General features: G+C 39.2%; 1 long non-coding RNA gene across 1 annotated transcript in view; it reads right to left on the bottom strand.

Moving 5' to 3' along the window:
• Window positions 1–25,824, bottom strand: part of LOC137151485 (uncharacterized) — a 43,010-nt gene that overhangs the window by 1,379 nt on the left and 15,807 nt on the right. The window contains exon 2 of the long non-coding RNA XR_010919284.1: window positions 1,341–1,412. This is a non-coding gene — a long non-coding RNA (uncharacterized lncRNA). The remainder of the gene's footprint in view (window positions 1–1,340; window positions 1,413–25,824) is intronic.

Genomic DNA, 25,824 nt, shown 5'->3' with positions numbered 1-25,824 from the left:
TATACAGTCTGACAGCATGCAAGTATTATTATACAGAACAACGTATATCTGGGATATTGAAATAAGCTAGGCAGGAAGTTGAGAACCGAAGGGGAAAGGATTAACAATGAATGATAAAGATGGTTGACATTTCATTAATGCTGTTTCGGTGTGGAATTATTCTGAAGCTCAAACTAAAACCATCTTATACTGTATATCCCATTAGTGAAACAGGGATAATACAGCAGGTATTAGAATTTCTGAAGCACAAATCATAGAGTCTGTATTCTGTTTTCTATAGAGAAAGAGCAACTATAATGTAAAATTTACATTTGGGGAAGGCAAAAAAACCCAGCACAAAATGCATGTAAAACTCAAAAAAGAAAAAACAAGTTGATTTTAACAGTTGTTTACTCTATGTGCCATAGGCTAACTTTTTAAACTACTTTGGTTCTGCTACCTTTGTTAGACTGAGCTCCTTGAGCCAATCAATATAGGGCATGCTTTCTAATCTTTTAATCAGTCTCATGAATCATCTCTGAACCCTCCCCAATTTATCAACATCCTTCTTGAATTGCGGGTACCAGAACTGGATGCGGCATTCCAGCAGCAGTCACACCAGAGACAAACACAAATGAAATAACCTCTCTATGCCTTCTCGTGATTCCTCTGTTTATGCATCCCAGGATCGTATAAGCTCTTTTGGCCACAGTGTCATACTGTGAGGTCATGTTCAGCTGACTCTCTCTCCCCTTCCACCTCTTCCAAATCTTTCTCACAGTCACTGTTTCCCAGGATATAGTCCCCCATCCTGCCTACATTCTTTGTTCCCATATGTATACATTACATTTAGCTGTATTAAAATGCATATCGTTTGCTTGTGCCCAGTTTAACAAGCGAGCTAGATCACGCTGAATCAGTGATTTGTCTTAGACATTATTTACCTTTCCCCCAATTTGTGGGTCATCTAGAAACTTTAATAGTGATGATTTTATGTTTTCTTCCAGGTCATTGATAAAAATGTTAAATAGCATAAGGCAAGAGTGATCTCTGCGGAACCCTACTGGAAACAGACCTGCTTGATGAGGATTCCCTGTTTACATTTTGAGACCATCAGTTAGCCAGTTTTTAACCCATTTAATGTGTGTCATGTTAATTTTATATCATTCTAATTTTTAATCAAAATATTGTGCTGTACCAAATCAAATGATTTACAGAAGTCCAAGTGTATTCCACATCAGCACTATTACTTTTACCAACCAAATTTGTGATCTCACCAAAAAAAAACCCAAAAAAACCCAAATTAATTTGACAGGGTCTACTTTCCATAAATCCATGTTGATTTCCATTAGTGACATTACCTTTAGTTCTTTATTAATTGAGTTCCATATCAGCCACTCCATTTTCTTGGGATTAATGTCAGGTTGACAGGGCTGTAATTACACAAGTGAAGTGTCAGTGAAGCTGAATCTTGTGGGAGTTGTATGGCTATAATATTTCAAAGTGATGGTGAGGTAACCCTGGGGTTTTATAACAGTCATCCTGTTTATCCTTTTTTAAAATTAGCACAACATTAGGTTTCTTCCAGTCTTCTGGAACTTCTCCAGTGTTCCAAGACTTATTGAAAAAAATCAATATTAATGGTCCAACAAGCTCTTTAGCCAGTTCTTTTAAAACTCTTGAGTGCAAGTTATCTGTGCCAGCTGATTTAAAAATGTCTAAGATCAGTAGTTTCTCTGGAGGATGTTAAACAGATATTAGTGGAATGAAAAGAGTGTTGTCACCATATAAGACTGCATCATCTGTTTTTCTCTACATATAGAACAGAAATGTTTATTGACCACTTCTGCCTTTTCTGCATTATTATTGATAATTCTACCATTTTCATCTAGCAATGGACCAATACCATTGTCAGGATTCATTTTGTTCCTAATATATTTAAAAACTCTTTATTCTCCTTCTCTCTGCTGGCCATAGATTTCTCCTTGTGTTCTTGATCCATTTTCTACAATATCTAACTTCTGATTTATATTAATTACTATCAGCTTCCCATTTTTTCCATTTGTTGTACATTATTTTTTATTATTGTTTTTTACAGCTGTTTTCACTTCCCCTCTAAACCAGGTGTTTTTTTAACCAGCACAGCCTTCTTTCTCAGTTGGGGGATTGTGGCTTTTTGGGGTATCTAGTAAAGTACAAATGATAATTGGGAATCATTTAAAAACATTTTTTCTGATTAAATCCTTCTTCCCAACTGATTCGGCTTATAATTGGTTTTCAGCTTTGTGAAATAGGTCCCATTAAAGCACCAGGTATGTATATTAATGGTCGCGACTTTATTCTTTGAGGTTACTTAGTTCCAATGTCTGCAAGCTCCTTCATATTGAGTGAGCTCTTTAGTGCCATTGCAGCAGGCCAGGTGTGCATCTCTATGCCCAAGAGGACCAGTCTGTAATTGGATTTTCTCCTCCCTCATAGCGGAAGTGCAGGTTGGGGCAGTTTGAGAGTGAAGCTGGAGGGGTGGGGGAGAATGGGAATTGAACCAAAACCGAACAAGTCGTCTTCTGATGGGTGGTACTGCCTGTGGTCAGTAGAACGGATCAGAAAATGGGTGTCACACCCCTACAGAAAGGCTGACTTTTCAGTGAAAAAAATCAAAACTTGAAAAGTTTTGGCCTAATACTTTTAGCTGAAAACCAAAAATTATGATTCAGAAGTGATATGGTAGTGCCTCAAGGGAGTTGTGGTGTTTTTGGTTTTTTGCCTCATCCTCTGTATGCTGGGGTCCCTGGGCTGGATCTCCCATGATGCACCAGGTTTTCCCCTCTTCACTGACTTGAACTTGGTTCCTTTCATTCAGATTCCAATTTCTACTCTGGATGATACAGGGCACACTGTTATGGGCATATTGATGACATCATCTGTGAAGTCTCATGACCATCCTTAACATTCTTACATAGACACTGAATAAGAGAAATGAGATGGAGTCTTAGAAGATTTCCTGGGCAACAGCTAGTGGGGAGAAAATGTAGTTGCCCATCATAAGTCCCTGACCTGTCAGAGAAGAATGAAAGACGACATCAACGCAAAAATCCATGCACCTAAAGTCTCACAGGCAAGTCAGCCACGTCAAAAGCCACTAAAAGGCAAAGTAATATTAGCATGGATGTCTCCTATCTCCTTATAGCCACAAGCAGGACATCCATCAATGATACCAGGACTGACTCTGTCCCTTAACCAGTCTGAAGCTTAATTGGAAAGGGTCTAAGATGGTGGCAGAGATCAGATGCTGTGACTGTCATCTTGCTACCATCTGCTATGTGATTTTATCAAAGAAGACCACGAGGGAGCAGGAAAAATCATTGCTGTCCAATTCTTAATCACAACCTGGGGCCATTAGACAAAATGTGGGGCAGACCCATCAGAAAGAGTAAAGGGTTTTGCAGGATCCTGTATGCTCAGCAAACTTCTAGCTGAGGTTTTGGATCCACTTTTGCAAGCTGTGAAAGCATCAAAAGCAGGAAATTTAATAGGGTAGCCACAAGTGAAGTGCCAGTGAAGCTGGATGTTGTGGGAGTTGTAGGTCTATAATGTTTCAAAGTGAGGGTGAGGTAACCCTGGGGTCTTAATACATCTGTCAAGAGAAAATATTCCCCAAACACTAGGTTACTTTACATATATTGTCAGAATATCTGATCATTTCAGTCCCTCAGTTGAAGCTATGCCCACATTTCAGTATAACAGTCGCCATTTATTACAACCTCCCAGTGAACCGGATCTGTGTGCATGTGAGTTTTGATGTAAATCCAAAGTATATAAATCTTACTAGTGGCTTTGTAGACTTGACTCTTGAAAAAGTAATGGTTCCACATGAGACAATCATCTTCAACTTTTGTGCTTAAAAAAGCCCTAAAAACCAAGCTAGCTTTAACGTTTTTCCAAGGTTTATTAACCTGGGTTGATCAACAGCTGCTCTCCTTTCATTAGAAGGCTGAAAAGACGCCGAAACAGCCAATAAGTGTTGCCAGTATTTGCGGAACAAGCATCCTACACACTTCAGAACAATCTCCCTCAGTGAAGGATGATTGGCAAATGTCAGCAGTATGAGGACATTTACATCTCACTGATGATGAATGCTGCAGATGTACAGTAAATAGGGCTACTGTGAAATTTAATGGCTGCTTTTAGATGCCTCCGTTCTTATTAGAAAAGGTCACCCATCGTCCTCACTCACATGATTAATGTGAGCTCTAGTATTGTTATGGGATATATCTGCAAGTGATTGTTTGTTCGTCATTTCAGACTATACCACGGTTTAATACTCAATGTGAATTCAGATTTGTTGTTGAATTACAAGCATTTTTCTAACAGGCTTGTGTAAGCTGTCCTGCTGGGAGGAGACTTAAGTCTCAGGACCTAAAGAACACTTTTAGCCCACTTTAGTATAATTTTCCCCAGCAGGCTTGCTGAAATTCATGCGTGCAACACCATTTTAAATAAAGAAATGGCTAAATCGATTCAGCACTTTTTTATAAGCGCTCTGTGAATTTAAAACAGGATTTATTATGATCCGGAGGTCTGGGCAGCTTAAAGCCATCCATGTAAATTGGGGGGACTAATAGGTCCTCATTTTCCGCTCTCTTTGTAAGAAAAAAAAAGTTGAAAGACACAGCTCCCTGAATGTGACTCTTTTTCCTGGGATATCACAAACAATATGAGATAGTCAGTTCCTAAAATTAAAATGCGATGGGGCAGATAACCCACTCATTGAAGTGTGGGGCCTAAGAAAAGCTGCCCCTCTATACCTGCAGCCAAAATAGGGGAGTTAAAGTGGAGAGACCTAGCCCCAGTTCAGGACTGACCAGGAAGGAGAGCACAGCTCTGCTATCTCTTTGATAAGGGAAGGCTGGTTCCAGCCAAGAGCCTGAGGCAACTTGCTACCTGGATAACCTATTTGGTGGATGGGCTGACTAGGCCCAGGGAGACTGACACAAAGGGACTAGCTGCTTGGAGACAAGTCCATAGCAGAAGACAGGGTCCCACCAAAGAACTTGTGGATGATCCTGGTTTTGAAGTTGATGATTTCCTTTTTTGTTTTGGACTCTGATGCCCCAGAAGGGGTGGCACTCAAGTATACCATTGCTGGAGGTCTAAGGCACGACGGCATTAGTTTTGTGAGAGGTGGCAGGGACTTGCAGTGTAGGGAGTAGTGCCCTGACAGGCCTCAAGGGGGCACCACATAGACAACCCAGTTACAGGAAGAGACCTGTGCATTTGGATTCGGGCTCTGACAGATAGGCATAGACTAGTGGGCAAGGCCATGTTTATTTTGGGAACTCCAGCAACCTCTCATTCAATCACACTGTATAGTATAGTGCATTTTGAGATGTGCTATCAATGTTAAAAAGGGCTCTTCCAGAAGCTCTGTCTCCTTTACTCAAAAATTCTGTAGTGGACACCCACAAACATTCATCAAAATACAAGTCTTATGTTCAATTACAATCATACAAATCCTAGAGGACCATCAATTTAATTCAACTGCAGAGCATAATTTGTTAAATTCCCCAAACTATTTAGACACCTCTTAAGTTTGTCAATGTTTGTGTTCTCTGTGAGCAAAATATATCCTACTTTCTTCTACCCCAGTCTTTATAGTAACTTATCTCCCTTCAAAGTCTTTACCAGGGAAAGATAGCCTAATGCAAGAAGTCTAAGCAACAGATGCAAATATGTAAAGCAGATGTTATGCTGCATTTGCAAGAGGAATGCACCAATATCATCTACATCTATAAAAACAAAATTAACGTCATTCCCCTTGCCCCCATTACCATCTATGGGTAACTCTTTCAAGCTCCCAAGATACTAAATGGGTATATCTAACCCTGTGAGACTTCTAAAAGACAGGAATCTGTAGAAAATTTTTTAGGCTATTTTGAAATAAAGTAGGAAAAAAGACCAGACTCAGAAGTCTGGTCACCTTAATGTGAGTTTAACTTCATGAATCATAAGCTAAGACCCTCAAACTTGACTTTGCTTCTCAATATTGAGCACCCAGAACTCAGAGTGGAATCACTCCACCAGCCTTTTTACTGGTGTGCCTATCCATAAACGCTGTTCAGCAGAAACATTATACAAAAAGACAAATGCCTCTGTGTGAGGGAAAGGTTTTACAAAATATTCTACAAGGTATGGAAAACGTAGCTTCCATTAGTAGAAGGTTAGGTGCAATATGGATGGCATTTATTTACCACAATTTAAAAGATATCAAGCAGTTGTCAGAATCAAAATCAAATCTCAGTTAAGTAAGGTGTATTAATAATTCCCAGTTGATTAAACTAATATGGACTTTATTTTAAACTAAGGGAGAATGAAATTATTTATCATCATCATTTTTAGGGAGTTATTAGGGGAATGAATTATTGATTATAGTACAGGATAAGTGAATAGACTTCAGATGTTTAGGTAACTGTCAAAATGAAGAAGTATGAACAGAATTGAATGTAGAATTATGATGAAAAAATGGGTTGGGTGAGTTAGCAGATAAAGAGAATTCCTTGCCTGCTAAGAATGTGATTTAAGATCATTCTTGGGTACCACAAAAAATGAGACAGGAGGAACAGTCTCAAATCGGTACCCCGCAGTTTTCAGCAGCAAACAACACACTCAAAACAATGGTTAGGAAGTTAGAGACAGGATTATTCCTTTCTTTCAAGTGATTGCTGGGGCAGTCTGCAGATGGTTCCATGTTTACTGCCTGCTCTATTTGGCTTCTGTACAAAGACAAAATTGCACTTACCAGCATAGGACTGTGGTGTGCACAAGACAATGCATTATAGCAGGGCTTATGGACTGAATTGAAATTGGGGTCTCATTGTTTTAGACACTGTACAAACACATAGTAAAATCACAAAGGTTCACAATCTAAATAGACAAGATAGGCAAAGGGTGAGTGGCAACTGGTATCTGTGTGTAGGTGCGTACATCTTGCAGAGCTCATCGCTTGTTTTGCTGTAATATTGCAATGACTTGAGATGCAGATTTGCACACATCAGCTGGCACGCAACCAACAGTCCCTCAGTTGAGTAAATCAGGTAGTTCCTCTGACATCAGTGGAATTATGCCAGATACCCCAGCTGAGGATCTGACTTTAGGTTTGTGTGTATGGTTTTCTTTTTTTATATATAAAGGGAATCCACGTACCAGAGAAAATTTGCCCGTGAATGTCTTCTTTGTGTCAAATGTCCCTGAAAACCAAACACCCTGTATTATATTGGTTGTAATGATTTCTCTTTTCAAAGCATCTTTCCAGCTAATTTCACTTCCCAAATATGCTTAATTGTGACTGATGAGCATTCTTATAGTGGTGCAAGCAGTGCAACATGCCAGCTTGTGCAAGATGATAACGGTAAATGAAATCATTGCTTTTAGTTAGTCACAATTTGACAGTGCAATTATATGTGCTTGCTGCAGGTTGTCAAATTCATAATGCCCTGTTGTAGACACAGCTTTTGATAATTGTAGATGCTTAAAGAGAGTCCAATACCGACATTTTCTTTGGAATATTTTCATGGGGCTTGAGAGGATGACATACAAACTGCTGCTTGAAAGGTTATATATGTATTGATTTAATATTTAGAGATTACTAGAGAATTCTGTAGTCCTTGATTGCTAAAAGCTTCTTTAAAAGCTGTATGCTTTGTTCTTGTGTTGCTGGGAAACCTTTGTGCATCAAAATGCCTTTACATTCAATTATGATTTTAGATTAATAGAATATTTGCTTGTTAAGAAATCCTGGTCATTGAGAGGAAACCCATGTTCAGTTTTATGCTGGAAAAAATTATCTGTAGATTAGCTAGTGCTAGAGTTTATCTTTTGGTCATTGTCTATCCTCAGAAGATAAATTAGTACAATATTTTAGAGCAGTGATCTCAAATCCTTTAACACTATTGTAAGCAACCATTTTGCAGACCGTTGGGTTGGGATTTTCAAAGCTGACTAGAGAACTTTAGACATTTATTTCAAAATCTCAATTTTACTGCAAATAGCATATAAGGACGTGTTATGAAGTGGGGAAACCTTTACATTTCAGCTACACCAATATTATCTAAATGAGGTAATAGAGATTTTCTTGTTAGAAGAACAGGAATCAGTCAAAACCCTTTAGGAGAAATGGACATTGGATTATCAAAAGCAGCAACTTATTTGTCAGCCATTTGAATGAACTGATGATTGAGGAACTGCACTCAGTAGTGAGGGGTTTAACCTGGATGATTTCATTACAGTACTCTAAATAATAAATGCATGATGAATTTACTGCAGGATCCTTAAATCTCCCAGGAGAAGGGGAGTAAATCTCCTAAACCTTTTGTGGAGATCCACCAATTGGACCTGATCATTGGAGGAGAGCCTCTGTGAAGAAGGGGGTTCAGCTCCTCTATGGCATCTGTCACGCTGACTAGATTGGGGGGGGGGGGGGGGAGTGCATTTATTATATTATTTAAAATCAGTATGTCAAAATCATAATTCATGTGAGATATGCCATGTCAGGTACTGTTAGAAAGGCTGTAATATGCTAAGTAAGATGATAATGTTTATGTTCACGTGTTATATGTGTAATGGAAGATATGGATATGGTTGATATACCTGTATTTCAACTAGCTGGGAGGAGGTGTGCACATTTTTCATCTTCTAATCCTGCAGATCATACCCAGAAAAGCTAATATAGGCTGGGGCTGTATCATCATCATTTCCATGTAGGACCCACCCCACAACTCCTCAGACTATATCTGCTTTTTCTAGGTAAGCTCCCGCAGACATGGGAATCCACAATAAGCATCTTCCCAGCCCTGCTTCTTGCCCACCCACTCCTCCCACAGCCCACACCCAGTCTCCACCCCTTTCCCACACCTAGACTAGCACAGCATCATCCACAAGGTCTGGAGGTCAAAAGGACAGATTTCACAAGAGCTGTGAAGGGACTCTGCATCTGGAGAGCTCTTTTCATGCATGTATCTTGAAGGGAAAATCCAGGCCAGCTACTGTATCTTAGCTCCTTCCCTTGTATGCCCTTTTAAAGATTTCCCTTCCATACTTTTTATGGCTGTTTTTCACAACTTGAAGTAACACTTTTGTCCAATGTGAAATATTGGTCAACAACTCACAGCATGTCTTATTAAAATCCAGAGTAATTACTTTCTTTACACCTCCTCACAACATAACAAACACTTGGTTTTGTGGACAGTGTTATTAAAGAATTACATTTATTTAAGAGACTATTGTTAAAGCTGGCACTTATGCCAAACAAAATGAATTGCTGCTTTCTACTAAGCTTACAATAGTCACATTTCAGTCTGTCCGGCTACTCGTCTAAATCCTTTTTATCAGTGTGGCATTTGAGAGTACAGTGGAGTTTGTCAGCAATTTTCTAAGTGCCATTTTCCCTTCATTTCTTATTGCTCAGATTGCCCTTTTTTATTGTATCCAAACTGTCTCACCTGATTTCCCACCAGGATTGCTAATCGTATAAAGAAGAAAATGATAAAAATAATTAACGATCCATTGATGTCTGCCAATTCTTAAGAGGTTGTTTATCCGGGGCTTTCAAATGTTCCATAATCATTTGCTATTACTGACTGCTCTTGCCAAGTCTGCATGTTAACATAAACCTACCAGAGACTGTACAAATACATTCCAGAGTTTCAATCGTGCACTAGTATAGCCCATCATGGTGGATCTTCTGCTCAATTTACAATGCCCCGAGATGTTCCTTAGGATGCAGCATTCATTGTGGTGCCCTTCACATCCCTGTAATCACTTACACTGAGTAAGAGACTCATTTTTTGCCTCCTGTTACACTTACACATATATCACTGCTGTGTTAGCAGAACTCAGATGAATTGCAGGATTTTTCTTCTGTTGTTTCACCGAGGTCATGTCTTAATGAGTTTAGAAAATGAATGACCAGAGTGTGAATTATTTAAATTCAGAGAAGTCTGAGTTATTGCAAGCCTTTTGCCTTTAGACAGTTAATGGTCTCTTTTGCTTCACAAAACAACAATGGAAGTCAACTAGAAGCACAAAGACGGCTTTGTCATTTATAGTCTGCTTAGTATTCGGTATTGAGCCACTCCTGTATGTGGTTCAGTGTCTTCAGGATTATGAAGGCAGGTTGCATTCTTTCTGCTCTCCTCATATGTTACAACTACTGCTGACATTTTTGAAACCTCCATCTACTAGTATCAATGGCAACCATTGCTCTTTGTGTCAGATGGGCCCCATTCTGGATTAATAGTGACACTTCTATGTTTGGGACTTACTCAGTGAGTGCTGTGACCAACAAGGCAGCACCTGTGGAGTTTGCCCGGAAAAATGTCATCAAAGCAACCGAAGCACTATCTTTGCAAAACAACGGTATACAAACTGATCCAGTTTCTTAATATATGAGCGAACCAGGATTCCAGATGGACCTTTCATGCATTGTTGTAAAGCTGTAATTTTCCAGGAGTAAAATTAGAGAGAACAACGGTATTTTAATTAAGAAATGAAGCTGAGATGGTGTCTCTCTCTGCCTTTCCTCCCTGCTCAATTATGCTTACATTTTCCAGCATCATATAACCAAAGAAAGAGAGAATAGACACAAGTGTCCCTGCTGCAAAACTGTTTACATTGATTCATTTCAAGATTCAGATTCATTCAGATTCAGAAATTGTTTTATTGTTCAAATAGCTAAACAAAACTAGTCAAGGGTTAGTTCAAATCCAGGAAGACGGGGACATTCTATGCCAAAGCCTTTTACAGGGAGATCAAGAGGTTCAAGATCAAGACTGATGGTCCTTGGTGTGTTTGATGCTTATGCTCAGACCTAAAGAAAAAATGAACCTTTTATTTATAGTGGAAGAAGAAATCACCCCCCTGATGGTTCCCTATTGCCATTTCAGCTGGCAGCCTTCCTAGGATGCAATTGTAGTGCATTTATGAAAAGACAACTAGATAGAGGTTTAAAAAAAAAAAAAAAAAAAAAAAAGAGCGTACAAATGAATTAAAATCACAGTGCAACAAAGCTCTGCCACCTGTCAAATTCTGGCAGGCGAAAAGTGCAAAATTGACTGCCGGGGAAATGGTTACAAATGGCTCAACAACGCCTTTTGCTATAAAATGTTCTATTTCTCACTAGCAATTGGGCTACTGCTTGCTATTATTAGAGCACTAGTAGCACATTATCTGAGAACTGCATTTGGACAAAAATGAAGGTGTATGAACAGAACTCAAAGTAGGAAGGGAAAAACGAGTATGGATGAGGAAGTTCTTGTGTAGGGTTGCAGTCGGAACTGGGGAGTGCGGCACAGGGGATCCAAGAAATGTGGTAAAGTTGGCATCCATATGAAAGATCAAGTGCCATCACAACTTCCTGTTAACAGATTCTTTCCTTCTCTGTGTTTATTCTTTTTAATGACATTCTAATGAAGGTTATTACCACTAAACCTTACACTTGATTCTTTCAATGTATGAATCGTTTTTCTTGAACGAGCGAAGACAGACCTTTTTCTAAATTCAGGGTAAGCGCTGGCTCTCAGCACCTGTTGGAAGGAAGTATCACAACTCACCCTCTTACAGCTTGTGCTTCCTTTGAGCACAGGCAGAAGAGAACAACAGCTAGAGCTGCATGAAATTTGGTGATTACACTTTGCGTGGGCTGTTGCAAAAGTTGTTCCCTCATTTCTGAGCATGTAGGTCCAAAATCTCCCAGTTTCACTTTCAGGTTTGAGATTTAAGTGAACACAAAAACTAAAGGAAGACTGAGGCATTTCTCTTGGCTTCATGTCAAATCCATGCAAAACCACTGGTTTTATATACTCTCAATTCAATGCTGAAGGGTGCTGGCGCTTGGCCTAATTTTTAGTTAGTACCTTGCCTATTAGTTACACAGTTAAACACATTCCACTCTGCCCTTCTCTTCCCTCCCCCATGCTCTATCCATCCCAAAAATATTTTGCTGATAGATATAAAAACACATCCAGTAGCATTTCTGTCACATGTAGAGAGAAAGCGAGAGAGAGAGAGAGAGAGAGAGAGAGGTGATATTGACTCCAAGAGTGGAACCAACAATGGTTGGTGACAGGAATGCTGCTAAAGCAAGAATTTGACCTACCTTTGTTTTGATTTGTCTATTGTAGTTTGGTAGCTACTCAAGTGTAAAATATATATAGGATTTTTGTAAATATATCCTGCCAGCTCACACAAAGCAGTATGGCACAACATAAGGGATGTAGGAGTGAGATACCTTGTGTTTGACTTTATGATACCCTACATGATAGTGAAGCATGATAGGTTTACAGTTATTGGTGCTACCAAGTACCAAATAGCTAGGATTATTGCTATGATCTGATACCTTTTAGGGACTACAGATTATTTTTCTAAATAGGTGATCTGGAGAGTTGCTTCATTTCTGTGTGTGCCAGCCTGGACATTGCTCCTTAAATACATATTCATTTTGGATAACATGCGGGTATGGTATTTTTAGGCTGTCCTGATTTTGACTTTGACTTTAGAACCGTAACAAGGCCAGAGGGACTTTCAAGGCATTCTGAAATACTTTTGGGTTAGACACAATTTAAGTGTTTTGTGACATTCCCTTGTAAAGTAATGTGACACAATGGCAAAATCATCAAGACATTGCAACCTAAAAGTTTTATCATCCAGAATAAAGATGTTATTAAGCGTCAGCCCATGCAGTAAGAGCCAAGTTTATTTGTTTTATGTTGGATTTACTCTCTTCCCTCATTTTTTTAAAATTAAAGCTTTTTTATGCTGCTCACTGGTCATTCTGTTAAACTTGTTCCACTGAGTTTGGACTGATGTATGTTGTGGCAAATTATTATCCTGTTATCCAGCACTAATTTGTGTTTAATATCTGTTCATTAGATTGGAAGCCTTCCTCGCTTGCTTTGGTTCTAACTCCCTCTCTCTAGCTTCCCAGCATCACATGTCATTTACAGATGTGTTTTGCAAGATTAGGAAGGTGCAGCAAAGATGCCAAAGAGAGTGGTTCAGTTTTGAAGGGAAAATTAACAATGTTTTTAGGCGAGGAAGAGAACAACCAAGCAAGAATTAGATCAGATCAACACAGGAATCAGATAAAGAGTGTATTGGTAGTGTGTGTGTGTGGGGGGGGGGGAGGGGGGGGGGAAAGAGTGTTCAGAAAAACAATAGAATAATTGCTGCCAACAAATGATTTTTCATTTTATTGTTACTGATCCACTGGTTTTTCATTTTATAATATTGAGATAAGAGATTGCTGCTGGGATTAATAAGTATGAAGAAAGCATGAGGATAACACCCACATACATCACCTAATAGTGTTGAAAATAGTCTCAAATTAGCACTGATTTTGTCATTTCCCAGCAGTGGAGTTTCATTAGTTCATAACAAAATTTTAAAGCTTGGGATACTTTGTCACTTTACATGTTTTATTTCCTTTGAGGAGGGCAAGAAGGTGTTTTACAAAGATCACATCATGGGTTTATTATGGAGGCTATAACTGTGTATTTCAGTTAGACTACAGGGCTAGATTCAAAGGCTATTGAAATCAGTGAGAGTCTGTTGACTTCAGAGGTCTTTAGATCTAACCCTTACAATGTTTCTCATGGCATGTTAATTATTCCATCTTGAGAGTAATGGCTCCTACCCTTGCCCAGCCAGTTGGTTCAGATAGGCAGAGAGAATTTTCAGTGATGTTGGTAAGAAAGGGAAGCTTCCCTATACTGGGCTGCAGTCTTAGAAAATGCCCACTGAGCAGGCAGAGAGGTGTTTCTCCAAGTGAAACATTAATTCTTATTTTAATTCCCCCAGATACTCAAACACACTAATCTTCAGTGAGGTCTATGTCCGTTATTTATTATTTGTGCTATTGTAACGACTAAGAGTCCCAGTTATGGACCAGGTGTCCCCTGTGCTAGTTGCTATACAAATACAGAAACAAAAAGACAGTCTCTCCTCCAAAGTCTAAGACAAGAGATAACAGATAGATACAGACTGATCAGCAGGGGAGCACAAGGAAAACAAGCGAATAACGGTCAGCATGATAGGTTGTTGTCTCAGCACACCAGAAGTCCAACCCTTGTCAAGTTACCAACCACAACTAGTTTTGCAATGTCCTTGCTATATTAAAAAGTGTTGTTGGGATATTTTTATAACTGATTATACTCTTCATTCTCAATAACCCAAAAGTGTTGAAGGGATTTTACTCAAAGTTATAACAAATAAAAAAAATCTCATCTTTCAGCAAAGCTAAGAATGGAAAATTTCAGTTGAAATAGCAAACATTTTAGAATGTTATGAATGTAAAGGACTGGAATGATAATGTTTTTGCTATAAGACACAAAATACTAGAGTATAAGAATTGTGACTGTTCTAGAAAGCCCATTTCGAGTGCCATGCTATCCCAAAACATTAATGGATTATATAGGAGTCACTTGCAACTCTCAAATACAGCCATGGAATGTAGCAGATGTTTTATAAGAGCACAAGAACATTACATAACAGCTTGCTTGCCAAGTCTTAATCAAAACTGTTAAGTTATAAACCCACTAGAGCTAGTGGTTACTGCTTGAGAGAATGTTTCATTAGTTTGGTACAGAACTATGAATAGCAATGGTACAAGTTAATTTGGCAAGTGCAACCCTGTTTAGAATAGGTTAGCTCCTGGAACACTTGACTGAGCCCTATGGACTACAACCACAATGGCTCCAGAACCCCCAGACACCATTTCCCAGCATGCTCAGAATCTGGGGCAGAAACAGATTAGATGGGAAACATCTGCAAAAGCTAATAGGGAGGCTTCTGATGGGGTGATGTATTCAGTTTGCTGGGCTGAGAAGCCAGGATGGCTCAATTCCCTTAGTGAGAGCGGATAGGCTGATCGGGGGACAAAGGGATTAGTAGGTCATTTAGTTTCACTTTTAGAGCTTTTGAGTTTGGAGCTGAGAGAGAAGCAGAATCGCTTAGAATTGTGCCAGGTCTTCTTAAGACAAGCAACTTTCTGTGATGTTATTGGCCAGTTAGGCTGGCATTTTTAGGTAGTTGGGGCTAGTGATTTTTTGCCATTTGTGCCAGAGACCACTTTAAATAAAAAAAAAATTACACATTTTTAGCACAAACTTCCACCCAGTGTCATGGCATCATGAGGCAACCCTCCGCTCAGCATCATGGTGAAGAAATTCAAACCTCGCTCCTCCCCTTATATTTTCTGTTTTTCACAAGTTTTTGCTGCAATCATGTTTTGTTGAGGGTGGTTTTCTGGCAACACTTGCCAGGGTGTGGTAGGACAATCCAGCCCTGAAGAGACTAGCTGCCACAGAGGCAGAGAACCAACCCAGCATTGGTACCTAGAACCAGCCAAGACCTCCACAGGATTCCAGACCCCAGAAATCCAGGGGAGGACCCTGCCCCACTCAGGGGTGAAAACAGTATAAGAAGGCCTCTTTCATTTTCTTTAAACCGGCCAATTTTCAGCACTATTATACTGATCTCTGGATTCATCCTAGGCATTCCATCTGCCTGGGAAGGTGTCAGGTGGGGAATTTGTTGTAGTATTATTTTTAGTATCTATTAATCTGAACCCTTTCCTTCCCTGGAGTCTCTGTTTCCTGTTACGAGTAAAGTGCCCTTTTGTTACACTGTCACTTCTGAGTGTGGCATTTCATTTGTTGGGGCTTGTATTATTGTATTTTGTTGTTTGTGAGCTGGGTTACATACCTTGCTAAAAGTTGTAGTATTGGTTATTTCCCCCCAAGTACAGCAGACCTTGTGATCCAGGCACAGTGAGGAGATACCTTGTGTGGAGACACCAACTGTGGCAACAAAGAACCCAGGATGGACCCCAACCCACGCCAGGAGTGGGGAGATGCCCTTCTAATTAGAAAGCCCCAGGGAGGAAGCTGGAGTTGTGCTTTGCGGGAGCAGCTGCACAAGTAACGGTGACCACTGGATTAAGGAGATTTGACTGATTAACGGATTGTTTAAAATTCAAACCACTTGTTTGAAGTAAGATTTCAGTACAGTGAAACTTGGGTGAAGTGTACAGATTTTGTGAACTCCTTTGTTAAAATCTCCACTTTGGCTACAATCATTGTTTTACACAACTGTGGCTTTAACGTGGTGTTCCCAGCCTTCCGTTGCTATCTCCCCTTACGATGGATTGACAGGTGGATATTACATCTTCCCCAGCACTGTCAACCATCTCTCTCACACAGAGATATCCCTTTCAGATGTCTTTATGCCATGCCATTGCACAGATGCTACTGTTTTCCTTTTCTTCCTATCCTCTTCTCCCGCCCTCCCCCACCCCACTCTCCAACTTGTCCTTTTCTGGATATCACATTTAATGTATGTAGTTCAGATCTGCAAGAGCATGCATACACTTGTGTATCATTGACCTGCGTGCCTGTAAACTCCAATAAGTGTGCATGATCCCCTCAGTTCACACTCAGATAGGTGTGCACACACAAAAATGGGTGGGGTACACATCTGCACTGGAGTTTGTGTGCCCCCAAGCTCAGCGGTACAGAAGGCATATACTGATCCTACAGGGTTGGCAAACTGAACTCTCAGTGTTTTGGCCCGGTCTGTAAATATCATGGCTTGCTTGTTTAGACATGAATTGCTTTCTGAATTGTTCTCCCAGACCTCATTTTCAAAAGGGCAGTTTGGCTAAAATGAATCATATTATTGATCTTTGATCTGTGATGATCTGAGATCAGGTAAATAATAATTTATATCTTAGAAAGAGTTGAGATGCTTGCTAAATTAGTGCACGTGACACTAAAGCTAGAACGCAAGGAGGAGTAAACAAAGAAATGTATTTAAAATAGGCTTTGCAGTGACCCTGAGGCCTACTAGTAGTAATAGTTAGCATAAATCCACATTGGTTACTTTTGATAAATTTATATTAGGCCTAATCTTGGGTTAGCAGATTTAGCAATATATAGCTTTTAATAGACTGTTAGACTGTAAAGGCTTTATTTAGCCAGACTCCCTTATCCACATTATATAGAGAACCACCTATTTCTGCAGATGCTTGTGACAGTAGTCAGAACCCCAAAGATAGATATCAGGAATGACAGATATGGCCAAGAGACCAAGACTTAATCAAGTCTTGGACTTGAAAATAAGTGGATATAAGGAATATATTCATATAAGGGAATCAGATCTGATCCTTAGTGGGACCTTGGGATGTCAGGATGGTACCATCCTTAACACTTATCTTACATTAACGGAAACCCATAGCCATGCAGATTCATGAGTATATGTAATGAGGATTCTGCTATTATTCTTATCTTATTTTTCTAGTTCTGTGATTTTTGCATATATTGATGTGGTATTAATAAAACTTAAAGTCTCACCAATCATCTTCTTCACAGTTAATCTCTACGGCACCAAAGATTATGAACCTGTCATTAGTGACAAGTGCATTTTGCACCCCAAGTTAATCTTGAGGCTACAGTATTCATGATGTAGGAAACCACAGTCGTCTGTTACATTGCTAGGAATACCGGTTGAACTACAATATAATAGCACTGGACTTTTGCCTTTGCAAATTATTCTAGGTATAAACTCTGAAGAAGCCACTTCTATTGCTACAACAAGCTATACACTGCAGATTCAAATTCTGTTTAGCAAGCCCTCTCCAAGCTTGAGAAGTCAGTCTTGTTCACCCATTAACTGTAGGTCTTGCTCATGTTGTTCCTTCATGCTTACTGAGTTTATATTGCTTTGGCTGGATGCAACAGAGATTGCTGCCGTTATCGCCGTGGTCTGGGCGCACTGGTTTGCTTGTTGACGTTAGTGCCTGAATTCATTAACTTGGCTTTGCACTCTACACTATTCATACTGCTCAAATAATTTGTCTCTATGTGCAATACTTCTCTTTCTATTTTTCCATTTGCAGTCAAGTCCCAGTGATATTTAAACTATAACCACATACCAGAGCATTGATGATATGTAGTCAAGACATTTATCTACATAATTTTGTTTCATTTTCATTCAGGCTTATGGCTGTGAGTAAAGTGATGAAAATCTATCAGTATTTACCTTCCAATTAAAAGATAACTTCTTAGAATTTCACTTTAGATAGGAAAGCCCCTGTAGTAAATATACTGCCTTTGGATATGCAGTTTAATAAGCTTAATGTGATTGCTCAGTATCATTAGGGGATTACCTAGAATACTGCCACATTTCTGATATAGAAACATTTGTCTCTTAATTGACTATTTAACACTATAATTATGTATTACAGATATTTACGGCAGCCTGGAATTAAGGTAAGTAAATACTACTTTACCCCAACCCGCAATAGTGCTACAGAATGGCATGCTGTTCCATCAGCTAACCACAGACAGCTGATTGCAGCCACATAGCTTGCCTGCTGCTTGCTGGGAATGATACCGCATTATGCATGTGATAAGTGTCAAAGAGATGGGGGATTGTGACTTAGGAATCAAATTACCCTAGACTCCAAACCTCTTTACTTTGCCTGTGAAACTGAGCCTTGTCTTGAGCATGACAGTGCCTGTTTAGGATTACTTACTGTGTTTAAACATTTCTATTTTTCCTTTTAATCTTATACAGAATGCTGCACAAATTTAATCTCCTAAATGTGTCACTTTTTTCCAGGCATGCTGAGTGCCAGACTGACTACAGACACGTGCATCAGAAATGTGAAATTCAAACAACTGTTCCTTGGAGAGGCTTTTTGTTCATAATGACCTTCTTAGAAAGACCATTATGGAAATAGGAATTGGTTTAGGGAAAATAATTGGACAGCTTTCTTTATTTTCCACGCAGAAGAGATTTTCCTTGTCCGCTTTCATGGGGCTCAAACCTGTAATCCTTACTCAAGCAAAACTCAGTTTGAAATGAAAGAACTCTTGCCTGTGTAAGAATAAGTAAGACTGGATCCAAAACCAGTAATAGTTCTTGAAAATTCTAGATTAGTACACTGCGTGCCTTGGGCCATTTTCTGATCTGATTTGTAGTGGTGCAAGCCAGGAGTAACTACACTGAAGTCAATGGAGTTAAACTGTTGGAAAGCCAATGAGAGATTGGAAGCTGGCTCTTCGCCTTTAGTCTGTGCCAGATACCAAACAGTTTATAAATGATGTGCTTTAGGTAAAGTTGTTCTGAATGCAGATCCCATCAGTCAGTGAAACCAAGAGTAAGCATGAGGGGTGCTCTGGATAGTCCAGTGGATGGCCTAAACACAGTTATATCTAAGAAATAGCTTTCAACTAGATTCTTTAATCAAGATTTTTGTTTTTTAGGGACAAGATGGACCTCCTAAAATGTGGTTTCATTTTAATTAGCTTCCAATAGTTAGACTGCTTATCATTTTCTCAGGTCTTCTTTCTAACGCCACCCTCTACAGCAAGAGATTTGTACACTCCCCTGATCCAGATCCCAAAATGCCACTTCCCAATTGAGAAGCTCCTAGCTCTTTTCCCTCCAATTAGCTTCATACTTTGGGTCACATTTCGTCAAACTTGGGAATGGGGGAGGGAGCAAGAGAGTCAGGTGGGCTGAGCTATGGCTAAGGACCATCTTCACATTTCCATGATTCCAACCCCCTCCATTGGATGAGAGTTAAACATAACAGCTAGGTCAGGAGAGATGGCAAAACCAGTTGAGACTCAAGGTGCCATTCAGCAAAGGCAGGATGCCTAAGGGAAGGTACTTCAATTAACAACAAAATAAAAAAGTTAAGAAATTCTTGCTTGAGATTTGAAATTAGATACAGCTCTCATTTTTTCTGAACCGTTTCACCCATCCTTTCTTTTATTATGCATGTTGTGCATTTATAGAAACATTAGCAGCTGGGATATTGCACCATAACATATGGTGACCAATCCATTTCTTCAAGACTCTAGGATATGACCTACATCTCTGTGGTCTCCAGTGAGCTGGTTCTTTCATGGATTGCTAAGATTTTGTAAACCTACAATCATCTTCACAAGCGAGGCAATAAAGAGTTGTGTTAGAGACATGGTTACACTACAGCTTCTTCCAGCCATGCCACAGGATAGGCTAGCCTATCAAAGGCATTTAAGTATCAAGCCCAATAAGAAAAGAGATCAGGACTAAGGATGCATGAACTGGTTTGAATAGGGATGAAGGACAAAGATTTAATTAAAGACAATTAAAAGAAATTGATCTGCTGTGGAGCTTGTTGATTCTGGACACTTTGTGATCAGTGTGGATACCAGTGAGATATGGTATGCCCGATTTACAGATCAATAAGGTTTAATGTGCAAGGTTTTCTATAACTATACTAGTTAGATACAAAGCCTAAAATTAACTACAACATATCATACTCACTAAGCCTGGAGAGCTAAGCAGTTACTCAGAAAGCTGTATACAGGAACAGCTTTCTTCAGAGGCCCTGCCAGGGAGTCATTGGATCCTCTGGTCCACCTGGCAGCACCTCCCGTGGAGTCAGGTGTTGATGGAGCGCGTTCCTTTGTCTAAGTGGTGACTTCTTATACTCTTCCATAAACAACCTTCACCTAATTATCTCTCTCTCTCTCATTACCATATATGCTAATTACCTACATTGGCTTTCCACCCTTAACTACATTCCATTCTCACCATGATAATTGGGGTCGTCAAAACAACATCTGGTAATAGGAGGAGTGGAGTAAAAATATACCCCTTGGCAATAAAACAGTGTACCCCCAGACGTTCAAGGATAACTTGTTCCCATCACTGTTATCTATGTGCAGCTGCAAGCATACAGTAGCTGTATTTTGTCTTATTATGTGCCGTGGTGTGCAGAAACTGAGACATCCATAAGGTTATTCAGTCTCTACCAACTGGAAGATGTCATGCTACAGGGATCAGAATAGCCAAGCAAGCAACTGAAGCTGTTAGGCCTGTTAGGCCTGTTGGTCAAGCAACTCAAATGGTATCGGGCCTCCAACAGAGCTAAGCAAATAATTTATAAGAAATAGTTTTTGATTTCACTTTTTTTTGCTCACTGAATATCTGCCATTAGAACAGTGTCCTTCAGTTTATTTATTGTCAAATTTGACAGTCTTTGAATTTTTACCCTGGATTGATTATGAATATTTAAAATTCAAGCCATGTTGCTTAGCTGAGGTTGGTCACATTGGAAACAATGCCATGTTATTGTTACTCAACTGAATGCGTATGCAACCACTTGCTTGTATTTAAAAAATTGGTTTCCGAGAATGCTTGCAAATGAGATGCTGAAATTCATTTTCTACAAACATTTGTTCCAGTAACTCCCCATTATCTGAATGGTCACCAAAAGAAAAACAAGAAGGGTTGGAACAAATATTGGTATTATTAGCAGCTCTAAACAACAAGAGAAGCCACGTAAGCTTGTGAATACTACGAACGTGCTATGACCCGAAGTCATCCCACCTCAGGCTGTCATGATCTCACAAGCTAAAATGAGTCGGGCCTTGTAAATACTTGGATGGAAAACATTTAGGGTATGTTTACACTTGGAGCTGGGGGGTGTGACTCGCAGCTCATATGTTTTTTCCTCATCAAGCTATCATGATAAAGAGAGTAGCTGGGGTAACCTGAGCAGTGGTATGAGCTAGCCATGCTGAGTACAAAGCCCCCTGAACCTTATGGGTGCATACTTAGCTTTGCCACTGCACTCCTATTTTTAGCACACGGGTACCAGGAGAGCCAGCACAAGTATATCTGTGTGAGCTGGACATCACACCCTTAGCTCCAAGTGTAGACGTAGACAAAATGAAATCCTGGTGCATCAGACAGAGGAGAAACTGGCAACACATTAGGCTGCTTTATATTCCTGAGTCCATCCTAAACCAGTATTCCTGCACAGCTTGTGAAGCACTCAGAAGCCACAAAACCCAGGTTCTGACTGGTCAATAAAAATCTCGGATGCTACAAGTTTCCCATTCATCCAAAGAAGAAGAAGAGATCAATACAGGTACACACCAGCAGGAGAATCCTCACTACAGTGCCAATACACAACCATTTTCTCATTTAAATGCTGAATGATTGAACTTCACTTAATAGCTGAATCATTTTCAGATGCAAATCTTTATGCATAACACACACACTTAATACAATATTATGATGTATCATATGATAATCTCACTAGCTCTGAGTACAAGAAATTAGTCAATAGGAAATGATCAGCTCTAAAGTTTATGATGCTGACTAAACACATGCATGATGCAACGGCTGTAAATGGGGAACAAGAAATTATTTCCATACTTTAATGACAAGTAATGTTAGACATCATTATCCTAATGATTTATGAACTTTCTATATAATGCATTGATGTACGATGGCAATATAATTATCGTGAAGAGGTAGACTTTCTCTGTGCATGACAAATTATTAATTACTAATGCATAGCACTTCATTTGTATATATTTTACATTAGCTATAGAAAAATTTCAACTGCTTGTGAAGTCTTAACTTAAAGCTTTTCTAAACTAGAAAGTTTTACTATTTTATCGATATAGGTATAGATAGAGCAGTACAACCTTCCCCTCCGCACAGTTTGGATGAAATTATATAAGTATAAAAGAAGCTTTATACCAGTTTAGCTACTCTCATTCAGGAAGGTAATAACTATACCAATATAAGTCACCTTTATAGAATAACTGAGTCCACAGTAGGGGTGCTACATTGGTAAATTAAAAAATATATATATATTCACACACGCAGCCTCAACCAACATAGTACAACTTTTAAGTGTAGACCAAATAAATACTGGTATTGTTATTGTCCTTCCTGTACAGGAATAAGGTATAAAGCACCTTATAGACTTATATAATTACATCCACACTGGGGGTAGTGGGGTGGTTTATATCACTAGCTATATTACTATAGTAAAGCAGTACAATTTTCTGGTGTAGACAAGATGTTGGAGTGCAGATTGCTTTAGGAAGCTGAGTTTTGAATTATTCATTCTGAAGTCTACCAACGCTTTATATTCAGCTGGAAAATGGGAGGATCTTAGATAGTTAAAGAAAATCTCTGAAAAAATGTGAATAAAACTTTGATGTTTCTTGCCAAGTTTTTAAAATTAACAAGATTAATTAATGTACACTAATGTATTAATAATGTACACTAATGTACACTAATGTATTAATTAGTGTGGGGAAAAAATTGAGGTTCAAAATCTTCTAGGCAGATTCTCTGACAGCAGGTTTGATCAGCCATGGGGCTGGAGAAAGGGCCAAGAGAATATTCACAACCCCTTTTGACTACTTGCTTCCAGGATTCCATCACTCACTGCATCCAGAACTAGGGAACTAACATATAAGATGGTGTGTTGTGAAAAAAAATCAGTGTTAGATGCTGACAGAAACACACATTGAATTAGCCTTTGAGGAACGAAGTCTAAGTTACACACAGTCATAAAACTAAAAAGTAGGTTCTACAGCTTATAGCACCTGCTTCTCATTTACACTAAAATGCACTGCACTGGCAATACAAAGGAGCCTTGAAATTGGTGTAAATATGCTAACTTTAAAGTCCTTTTATACCACCTGAGTGGTGTAAAGGAGCCAGTGTAAAGGAGAATCAGATTCAGTGTTTATCACATGGAAATATTGAGGGGTTACTAACAACTTAAACAAGTAGCAGATAAAGCAATATAGTATGAGATAGAAGCCTGCAGAGGGAAGGCTTTCTTTCCACCCATTCTAGAGTTCTTGTCCCTCTCTGATTTTTTGCTCTGTACTCCTCAGAAGACAGTGTAACCAGATAATACAGAGAGAAGCCTAAATGTAGATTCTCAGCACATGCAAGCCTTTAAAAACTAAGGCTCTACCAACCTGTGTGAATCAGGTTATCTTGATTACAATGTTATTGTAACTGTTTTGGTACCAGAATTTTAGAGAGATGAGATAGGTGAGGTAATATCTTTTACTGGACCAACTTCTGTTGGTGAAAGAGTTTAGCTCAAAAGCTTGTTTCTTTCACCAACAGAAGTTGTTCCAGTAAAAGATATTATCTCATCACCCTTGTCTATCTTGATTACAGACATTTCCCCTCAATAGACTTCCCCTGCTATTTCCATGACCCACTGATGACCTGTATCCTTTGGTAACAGTTTTACAGATCATCATTAACAATGGTTCACTTCATGGCTAAAATTTAAACTTCAGGCCAACCATAAAAATCAATGTAATATGCTCAGATTCAGTCACATACTTGAAAGGTTGGATCAGGATAGTCAAATGGATGTGTTGCTTCTATCGTCTTCTGCATCTATGTGAAATGCAATGTTCTTTAACCCATCCATTTTCCTCGGCTAGTTACAACTTGTTCCCAGGGTCATGTTGGAATAATGGAAATTGTCCTCCAGAGTCATTTAAACCGTGTGTTCTGGTTTATTTGGGTGCATATTCTTTATCTTAGTTGGCTATAAAAGAGTATCTGATCACCAGACAGTCTAATGACTTGATGAATCCATCTCAAATTGTTCCCTTATTAGCTTTAATTCAGGTTATTTGGAGCTACCTTGGTGTTCAGTACCTGGTGCTGCCATTTTATGTGAAGGATAAACAAATGTAGGCAATGATGGAATGCCTCCAGAGTCTCAATGCAACATTGATATATATATAGTCCATATTCCACAGCTGTATAATAAATAGAGGAAAATCAGAGTGGTAAACCTTGATCTTAGTCTGGGGTCTACTCTAGATAAACCTTGAGTCCTAGCAGACAGAGAGGATGCTGGCCTCACAAATGCATTGTAGATTGACTGACAGTGGGGAAGCTGCTACCTACCCTACACAAACCTTGAAAATGCTGCCACTAACAAACAAACAAGCCACCTGTCAAAGCCCTATACAGAAAAGAGGAGAAATATACAGGCAGTGCCAGTTCAGCTGCCACCAGGCACTTCTTGATGTTTGTGGAGACTGACACTACGAAATGCTTCTGAGAAATCCCCCCTTGGCAATGTGGGAGAGTTTTCACATTTACCCGAAAACCACTTACCAAGCTATTTGCACTCACTGCCACAAGAGTTTCGATCAGAAGAGAGGACAGCTGAGAGTCTTGGCATGAAAACATTACTTGGGGCTCAGTTTACTGAAAAATACAGGATATTGGAGCATTCCAGATTTTCCAGCATATTTCAGCCATGATTCTAACAAACAACCCAGTTTGAAAAGCAAAGTGAAAACATGCACACAGAGGCACGGTAACAGGAACCGAAGGAAGAATTTTGATGAGAATAGAGAGGACTGCATACGTAAGGTGAAAATACATCCTCTCTGTTCATTGCAACAAGACTGATTCCATGGTCACGCTTCAAAGCACTTTGCATTCCCAAATCACTATCAAAATGGTGAAACATGAGGAAAGACGCCTCAGTTTGCCTTTTCCCGCTATCCTTTGTGGGGATGGTCACCTAGGCTCTGAAGGAAAGTAAAGAATCTAAGCACATGCTTACTTTAAAGATGTGAATATGTCCATTGACATTGATAGGACCAAGGATTTGAATTCACTGCAAAAGAGTGCATTTTTTTACACCGAGATAGATGTCTCAGTTTAAAATCCTAGTGGAGACAAGGCATAGGTGATGATTACAGCTATGTAACTAATTGAGGTAAACTCCTGGTGGGAGGATAGGGTTGATCTTTATTAACTATATTGCAGTAAGAACTCCTTGTACCTTGTCTCCACTAGGACTTTACATCAAGACAGCTATCAAGATAGCTATCTATACAGCAAGACACCTTTTTTTTTTTCTTTTCTTTTTTTTAAGCAGTGATGACATAGTTTAACTCACATGCTTAAAATTAAAACCCAGGCTTAAATGCTTTG

Source organism: Emydura macquarii, unplaced genomic scaffold (assembly GCF_026122565.2).
Source record: "Emydura macquarii macquarii isolate MOO-44397 ecotype Brisbane River unplaced genomic scaffold, CSIRO-AGI_Emac_v2 contig_212, whole genome shotgun sequence".
Taxonomy (NCBI): domain Eukaryota; kingdom Metazoa; phylum Chordata; order Testudines; family Chelidae; genus Emydura; species Emydura macquarii.
Note: the sequence above shows the minus strand (reverse complement) of the source record. Positions and strands in the feature narration are given on the sequence as shown.